This window comes from Physeter macrocephalus, chromosome 11 (genome assembly GCF_002837175.3).
Source record: "Physeter macrocephalus isolate SW-GA chromosome 11, ASM283717v5, whole genome shotgun sequence".
NCBI lineage: Eukaryota > Metazoa > Chordata > Mammalia > Artiodactyla > Physeteridae > Physeter > Physeter macrocephalus.
In genome coordinates, this window is record NC_041224.1 from 43859651 (window position 1) to 43869187 (window position 9537).

A 9537-nucleotide genomic window follows, 5' to 3' on the forward strand; every position below is an offset into this window, starting at 1 on the left:
ACAATTTAGGGGGTGGGCAGGACTGCAGCCTCTCTAATGGAGCCATGGCCAGAGCAGAGGGGAGGGCTGGAGCTGACCTGGAGGGCCCCTCTCTATAGGAATCTACCCACCCTTCCACTTAGGCCAGTAGACCTGCAGTTTCACAGCCCCAAGCTGGGCTAAGCCAGTGAGGCCTGGACCAGCTAATAGAAGCCATAAGGTAAGATTTTTATCACACCATTCATCTTGGGGCTGCCAAGTGGTTTGGGTGTGGAGGGCTGGGGAACCTGCTTTTAATTCATTCTTTTTCTTTTTTTTTTGGCCCACGCGGCATGTGGGATCTTACTTCCCCGACCAGGGATGGAACCCATGCCCCCTGCATTGGAAGCATGAAGTCTTAACCACTGGACCACCAGGGAATTCCCTAATTCGTTCTTTTTTTTTTTTAAACAAATTTATTTGTTTACTTATTTATTTTTTGCTGCTTTGGGTCTTCGTTTCTGCTTGCGGGCTTTCTTTAGTTGCAGTGAGTGGGGGCTACTCTTCGTTGCAGTGCACAGGTTTCTCATTGCAGTGGCTTCTCTTGTTGCGGAGCATGGGCTCTAGGCGCGCGGGCTTCAGTAGTTGTGGCACAAGTGCTCTAGAGTGCAGGCTCAGTAGTTGTGGTGCACGGGCTTAGTTGCTTCGCAGCATGTGGGATCTTCCCGGACCAGGGATTGAACCTGTGTCCCCTGCATTGGCAGGCAGATTCTTAACCACTGGACCACCAGGGAAGTCCTAAAATGGTAAATTTTATGTTATGTGTATTTTACTACAGTTTAAAAAAAGAAAAAAGGAGATTTAACGGTGGTTAGCTTAGAAAGCACACCAGACCAGAAAGCACATCATCAGATAGTCTCATCTGAGGCTGAAAAGAGGTTTCCAGAAGCACCTGCAGGCTTCTGGGGAAGGCATCGTCTTCCCCTTAAGGCTCAAAAAGGCTCATTTCTAACCCCCTCAAAATCTGCTGAGGGGGTTAGAAATGAATTCTTAAAAGCCTGTCAGATGTGCCTCCCTTCTCACCCTTTCTGGCTGTCCTTAGGTCCATGAGATGGGATTGTCTCTCTCCTCTCCAGTAATATTTGGGGGTGCATGTGAGGACCGAGCCAGTAAGTCAGCCCCTGGCATTTTTGCACCCTGCTTTAGGACTGCTGAACCATTTTACAGAATCTTAGCTGGTGTGAGTGTGTGAAGTTTGCAGTGGAGAACGCAGACTGCATCCAGGCTGAAAGAGCCAGCTAACGATGCAGCAGAAGGTATACTCTCTGGGCAGAGGTCCCATACGCCCCCGGTAGGGGTCTGTGGCAGTGTCTAGGAGCACAGGAGGCCTTGGGAGAGAAGGGACTTACCTGTCTGGAGTGTATTTTTACTTAAAAGTTCACAAGAGTGGATCTTATTATGTTTTTACTTAAAACACATATAACATCACTTTGGCAGCTCATATAATAAAACTGGAATGACACAAAAGATTAACCTGGTCCTTGTACAAGGATGACATGCAAATTTGTGAAGCATTTCATATTTTTTTAGCAGTCGATAATTGAAAAGTGAAATTGGAAAAGCAAGCCAATTTACAGCAAAACAACAACAAAAACAGAAAATACTTGAGGATAAATTTAACAAAAGAGGTGCAAGACTTACATGCTGAAAACCACAGGCCACTGGGGCACCATCCTGCCCCCTGGCCTGCTAGCTTTGACTACGAGGTTGGGTGACTGCTCAGTTGACCTGAGAGCAAGGGCACCAGCCTGTGTTGTTTTTGCCAGAACTGGCGGGGGTGGAGTGGGGTACGGCTGGCTGGGAAGGGCTAGATAATCAAAAGGCTCTCAGAGACAAAGATGACTTGACTCTTTCAGCTAAGGGCCTATGGCATCCTGCCCTGGTCACCCCATCCTGCCCCTCCCCACCCTGTGATTAGTGTGGTAACTGTGAGTGGTGAGGATGATAGTGAATACTGTGAGAATCAGAGTTGATGAGTAGATGTGTAACATCCCTGCAGGTACCTACAAGGCTGGTGTTCTCTTGTCTAAGCATCTCTGACCTTAAAGGCGTGGTCCTGGGTCAGCCCAGTTCTTGTTTGCTTACCTAGTATGGCTACTCTTTGAGTATCCTAGTGTGTTTATCCTGATTTCATTTCTTAAATATTATTTCTTATTAAAAAGTGATACTCACGGGCTTCCCTGGTGGCGCAGTGGTTAAGAATCTGCCTGCCAATGCAGGGGACGTGGGTTCGAGCCCTGGTCTGGGAAGATCCCACATGCCGCGGAGCAACTAAGCCCGTGCACCACAACTACTGAGCCTCCGCTCTAGAGCCCGCGAGCCACAACTACTGAGCCCACGTGCCACAACTACTGAAGCCCGCACACCTAGAGCCCATGCTCCACAACAAGAGAAGTCACCGCAATGAGAAGCCTGCGCACCACAACAAAGAGTAGCCCCCCCTCACCGCAACGAGAGAAAGCCTGCACGCAACAACGAAGACCCAACACGGACAAAAATAAATAAATAAAATTAATTAATTAATTAAAAATAAAAAAGTGATGCTCGGGACTTCCCTGGTGGCACAGTGGTTAAGAATCCACCTGCCAATGCTGGGCACATGGGTTTGAGCCCTGGTCAGAGAAGATCCCACATGCCTCAGAGCAACTAAGGCCGTGCGCTCTAGAGCCTGCAAGCCACAACTACTGAGCCAGCATGTCACAACTACTGAAGCCTGCGTGCCTAGAACCTGTGCTCTGCAACAAGAGAAGCTACCTCAATGAGAAGTCTGAGCACCACAACGAAGAGTAGCCCCCACTCGCCGCAACTAGAGAAAGCCCGCGTGCAGACTACTGAGCCCACGTGCCACAACTACTGAAGCCCGCACACCTAGAGCCCATGCTCCACAACAAGAGAAGTCACCGCAATGAGAAGCCTGCGCACCACAACAAAGAGTAGCCCCCCCTCACCGCAACGAGAGAAAGCCTGCACGCAACAACGAAGACCCAACACGGACAAAAATAAATAAATAAAATTAATTAATTAATTAAAAATAAAAAAGTGATGCTCGGGACTTCCCTGGTGGCACAGTGGTTAAGAATCCACCTGCCAATGCTGGGCACATGGGTTTGAGCCCTGGTCAGAGAAGATCCCACATGCCTCAGAGCAACTAAGGCCGTGCGCTCTAGAGCCTGCAAGCCACAACTACTGAGCCAGCATGTCACAACTACTGAAGCCTGCGTGCCTAGAACCTGTGCTCTGCAACAAGAGAAGCTACCTCAATGAGAAGTCTGAGCACCACAACGAAGAGTAGCCCCCACTCGCCGCAACTAGAGAAAGCCCGCGTGCAGCGACGAAGACCCAATTCAGCCCCAAATAAATAAATAAATAAATAAACAAATTTTAAAAATTAAACTTAAAAAAAAGTGATACTCACTTATCATAGAAAATGTAGATAAACAAATTGAATAAACTGAAATAATCACCCAGAGACAAGCTCTTGGAAGCCTGTGATGTGGTTCCTGACAATGCCTTCTGGTAGGAACCAATAGTTCCCATTTCAGGATAACTGAATAGTCCCAACTGATTACGAAAGTTTTCATTTACAGAAGAATGCCAGCTAATAAATGTCAAAGAAATTATAGCATCAGAAAAACACCCTTCTGCAATCCCTAATGAAACAATTGATTCAGGCAAGGAACGTCAATGGATGCTAAAATCATTAGGTAAACGCTTTCTTGGGGGAAGTGATCAGTCTAAAGAAGAAAATATAAAGTTACAATGGGAGGGATCATATTAACCTAGTCCTTCATCTAGCATCACCACTAGTAGGACATCATCCCATGCTTTCTGGGTTGATGAATTAGGCAGAGTCAGCAACACCTGGATATATTCTTGCCAAATTTAATCAAGCCTTTAACTTCCAGTTTTCAGAAAATGCAGGGAATAAAGGAACAATTGAAGTGACATCACAAGGAAACAACACATATCTAGACAGGACAGTCAACAAGACACTGGTGTGGCTTCTTCAAATCACTGTCAGTAGAAACACACAAAAATAACAGAACAGACCAGTTTTTCTTCTAGATTAAAGATACTTAAGACATGTAACAACCAAATCCAATTCTTGGTCCTCTATTGGATTGTGGTTTGAACAACCCATCTAAAGAAGTCATTTTGGGGGAGTAAAAGAAATTTGAGTAAAGACAAGGTATTTGTTCATTTTCTTAAGTATTATTGCAGCTATTCAAGAAAACATCTATGTTTTAAAGAGACACCTATTGAAATATTTAAGGATGAAAATATTTTATTAGCTTTTTTGATTTTGTTACTTTAAAATACTTAAGCAGAAAAAATAGATGAAACAAATATGACAAAACGTCAAAAGCATTAAATCTGAGCAATGAGTGAATTTGGATGTGGATGATTATTATACCATCAATCTTTTTCTGTATATTTGACGTTTTTCGCAATAAAAAAATTTTAATAATCAAGAGTGTTTAATCAAACATTTAAAAAATCTGGAGATTTCATGTAAAGAAATCCAAATTTGTGGTTTCTCTGGAAACTTCACAGTATCTGGGCCCAGGGTCCATATTTCCAGATGGAAACATCGGGCCCTGAGCAGTGGCTGTTCTTTAGGTTCCTCCCCTGTCCCAAGTAACCCTTCCTCTGCTCACTTCACCCACTTATTTACCTGCCTGGCACTGGAAGTCATTTGAGTTTGCCTAAAAAGGCCCAAACAAAAGCAACAATTAAACCAATTCTTCTGGGATACATAGGGAATGAAGGCCCCTGATGAGGAAGAGGGTCCACCCTTATGCTGTAGACTCCCGGGGCAGAGTAAGAACTTGAGGGCGTGTAGGGTGGGTTTACACCCACGCAGCTGGTCACGGCCCAAAGGTCTCTGTCAAGGTAGTATGGTTGGTTCTGAGGGGGTCTTAGTCATGTGATTTTTAAGTTGTTGATTATATGTTAACGTCGGTCATTCCTCTTGACGCCCCCAACCAATCTTCTTTTTTTTTTTTTGCGGTATGCGAGCCTCTCACTGTTGTGGCCTCTCCCGTTGCGGAGCACAGGCTCCGGACGCGCAGGCCCAGCGGCCATGGCTCACGGGCCCAGCCGCTCCGCGGCATGTGGGATCTTCCCGGACCGGGGCACGAACCTGTGTCCCCTGCATCGGCAGGCGGACTCTCAACCACTGCGCCACCAGGGAAGCCCAACAACCAGTCTTCTTTAGGCTGTCCTCAACCTTTTTACTCTGCGCCTCTGGTAAAGTAGAAACCTGAAATGCACTTTCCCAGCTTCCTTTCCAGTTAGGGCCCAGACATGTGACCTGATGTCCACCAATCAGATGCAACCTCAGAGCCTGGATTTGGGAATTGGGCCCCACCCAGTTTGGCGAGGGTGGAGGCGGGCAGAAGTGCCCGGCTTCCAGAGGTAGCAGTAGCAGAGTGTGAGCCCAGCGTCGGTCTTGCCAGGGGTCGCACCTGTTCCGCACTCAGTCAGGGCAGCAGTGGTGTCTCTTTACAGCAGCTCTGCCTTGTCACAGCTGCCAAGCCTGGCTTCATGCCCTCATAGAGACTCTTAGAAGTACCTTAAGCCTTTTCTGCTTAAGCTCGCCAGAGTGGGTTCTATCGTTTGCAACCAAGAATCCAGAGTGATGTGCCACTTTATCTCTTTTAGGCCTGTGACTGAAGACGGAAGGAGATAACGTTGCCTGGGATGAATTCAGAGCCCTTTTCACTCAAGCCCTCCACTTCCCCAAACCCTGGGTCATTTTGGGAGTCACCCCCCCGCAATGAGATGTGAAGCCCCAGGGTGCTGGGGAGGCATCAGCAAGAGAGGTGCTGAGTGAAGGAGTCACTGTGTGTTGCTGAAGTCTCCAAAAAGAGCATTGTCCTGTCTACCTTGGCAATTAACTTCATGTTTCTTGCCTTGAAAGAGTTAGTCTCACTAATCAGATCAGAGAAATGAGAGCTAAACTTGTCAAGCCAGCCTAGCAGATTTTCCCTTGGGCCAGTTTGACATTTAAGGATCTCCTATGATGAATACTTCTTTCGGATGATCCCAGAGCTCAATGGATGGTATCACCTTGATCCCTTGATCACACTATGATCCTGTGATCCCCATAATCCCCAGAGGCCAAGTTCAGTGGATATGGGGGAAAAGAGAGAGAGAAGAAAAAGAAAAGAAAACCACAGCCATAAATTCAGAATATTGAGAAAGAGTATGTAGAATTATTCAGATCAATTAGTCAAATCATTTATAGCAGCCATGTTTAAAAAATGCTCTCTGACTCAACTCTCCCGAAACCACTGTGGGAATGAAACCCACACACATCCTGGGCCCCAGCCATCCACCCACGTGTGCCCTCATAGCACGCAATGAGTGAAAGGGGGAGATTTTCACCACCTGCTGACGTCACTGCATTTTCAGCTCACCCAGACCAACCTCTTCGGTAACCACCTGGGTCTGCCCACCTTCCTGCCTTACTCTGGGACTGGAAGCAGGAACTTAACTCCCAGACACACGTGGAGACAATCTACCACTCAGCCATACCGAAATTCAGGAGGAGTCACTGGATGACTTGGGCTGCAGATAATAATAATGTAATAATAGCCAACAGTTAGTGCTTACTCTGTGCCAAGCACTGTCCTAAGAACCACATATATATTAACATTTCATTTTCATAACTCCGTGAGGTAAGCACCATTATAATCTCCGTTTAAATGAGGCACGGGGACTTCCCTGGTGGTCCAGTGGGTAAGACTCTGCGCTCCCAATGCAGGCGACCCGCGTTCGTTCCCTGGACAGGGAACTAGATCCCACATGCATGCCACAACTAAGAGTTCGCATGCCGCAACTAAGAAGTCTGCATGCCACAACTAAAAGATCCCGCCTGCCACAACTAAAGATCCCGCATGCCACAATGAAGATCCCGTGTGCCGCAACTAAGACACAGAATGGTCTAAATAAATAAATAAATAAATAAATATTAAAAGAAATAAATAGGGGCTTCCCTTGTGGTACAGTGCTTAAGAATCCGCCTGCCAATGTAGGGGACACGGGTTCAAGCACTGGTCTGGGAAGATCCCACATGCTGCAGAGCAGCTAAGCCCCTGTGCCACAACTACTGAGCCTGTGCTCTAGAGCCCGCAAGCCACAACTACTGAGCCCACGTGCCACAACTACTGAAGCCCACATGCCTAGAGCCTGTGCTCCGCAACAAGAGAAGCCACTGCAATGAGAAGCCTGTGCACCACAATGAAGAGTAGCCCCTTGCTCGCCTCAACTAGAGAAAGACCGCATGCAGCAACAAAGACCCCACACAGCCAAAAATAATAATAATAAAAAATAAAAATAAATAAATTTTAAAAATATTAAAATAAATAAATAAATGAGGCACAGAGAGGTTAAGTGACTTGCCCAAAGTCATATCATCTCCTTCACATACTCTCTACTATTTACTCATAAGGGTAAGAAGCAGAATGGGAATTGCGTTTGTAGAATTGTACCCTAATTTCTGGGAGGGCTTTTTACTCTGAGAATGTCTGAGGATGAGGCCGTTTCTCTAGGCTTTCTATGGACATGAGGGGTCTCTTCTTATGATCCTCAAGGGTTTTCAGTGGCTCTCTGTGTGTTCAGTTCCCTGGACAAGCACACATGAGGAGGAGCCTGACGTCTTGGTAAGACTGCATAGCTCTCCTCTGACCACATGTGCAGCCTCACTTACCCTCTTTGAGTCTGAACCACTGTGCCACCAGGGAAGCCCCAGAGTCCCATTTTTAATCTGCCTTTACAGCTACCTTTTTCTTCTTTCTTGAAAAAAGTTATGATTGTAGTTATAATGATAAAATATTTTATACATACAAAATATTATTAAAATTGAACTATTTTAAAGAAAAATAATAGAATGAAAATCTATATACTCATCACCCAGCTAAAAAATAACATATGGGGCTTCCCTGGTGGCGCAGAGGTTGAGAATCCGCCTGCCGATGCAGGGGACACGGGTTCGTGCCCCGGTCTGGGAAGATCCCACATGCCGCGGAGCGGCTGGGCCGATGAGCCTTGGCCGCTAAGCCTGCGCGTCCGGAGCCTGTGCTCCGCAACGGGAGAGGCCACAACAGTGAGAGGCCCGCGTACCACACAAAAAATAAATAAATAAAATAAATAAATAAATAAAAAATAACATATGACCAATGCCTTAGGAGCCACTGTGTGTCCCGCCTTGATTCCACACCTCCTCCTCCTCATTATCCTGATTCTGGTTTATCCATTCCCCTGATGTTCTGTATATTTGAACCACTTATACATGTTTCCTAAACAATACAGTATTTAGTTGTGCCTGCCTCTGAACTTTACCTCCTTTCTTTGTTTTCTTTTGATTTTTAAATATTTTTTCCTTCCATTGTTCCCACCGTCCTACTTGTTTGCAACTTACATGCGTTATGTCTGTTCTTTTAGTGATTACCCTAGCTTTTTTTTTTTTTGCGGTACCCGGGCCTCTCACTGTTGTGGCCTCTCCCGTTGCGGAGCACAGGCTCCAGACGTGCAGGCTCAGCGGCCATGCCTCATGGGCCTAGCTGCTCCGTGGCATGTGGGATCTTCCCGGACCGGGGCACGAACCCGTGTCCCCTGCATCGGCAGGCGGACTCTCAACCACTGCGCCACCAGGGAAGCCCTACCCTAGCTTCTTCTTTCTTCTTTTCACTGTGGTGAAATATACATAACGTTAAATTTACATTTAACATTTTAACCATTTTTAAGTGTACAATTCAGTGGTGTTAAGTGCACTCAAGTTGCTGTGCAACCATCACCACCATCTATCTTCAGAACTTCATTTTCCCAAAGTGAAACTCTGTACCCATTAAATAATAATGGTTACATTATTATCTCCATTTTCCTCTCTTCCAGCCCCTGGAAATGACTATTCTATTTTCTGTTTGTAGCATTTTCTTTTCTTTTTAAAATATTTATTTATTTATTTTATTGCACCATGTCTTAGTTGCAGCAGGTAGTCTCCTTTGTTGTGGCTCCAAGACTCCTTAGTTGCGGCTTGCTGGCTATTTAGTTGCAGCATGTGGGCTCCTTAGTTGCAGCACACAGGCTCCTTAGTTGTGGCATGTGAACTCTTAGTTGCAGCATGCATGTGGGATGTAGTTCCCTGACCAGGGATTGCACCCAGGCCCTCTGCATTGGGAGCACAGAGTCTTATCCACTCTGCCACCAGGGAAGTCCCTGTAGTGTTTTCTTTAACATGCATATCTAACATAGTGAAGTCTAAAGTTCAATCAGTATCTGTGCATTCTTTCCAAATACATAAGGAACTTAGAATTCTTTCATTCCAATCACACTCTCTTAATTTACTTGGTATTCTCATCCAGCACTGTAGCCTGTTTCCCTTGTCACACACACACAAATTTCACAGTATTTAATATTTTTATACAGACAATATGTGCTTAGTTTTATACACATATTTGTTAACATCTTTGCTCACCATTTCTTTTTTTAATTTTTTTTTCTTTTTTTTTTTTT

At 45.6% G+C, this 9537-nt stretch overlaps 1 pseudogene; it reads left to right on the forward strand.

Moving 5' to 3' along the window:
• The first annotated feature begins 1443 nt into the window (after positions 1-1443).
• Positions 1444-1544, forward strand: LOC112062551 (uncharacterized; annotated as a pseudogene).
• The last annotated feature ends 7993 nt before the right edge of the window (positions 1545-9537 follow it).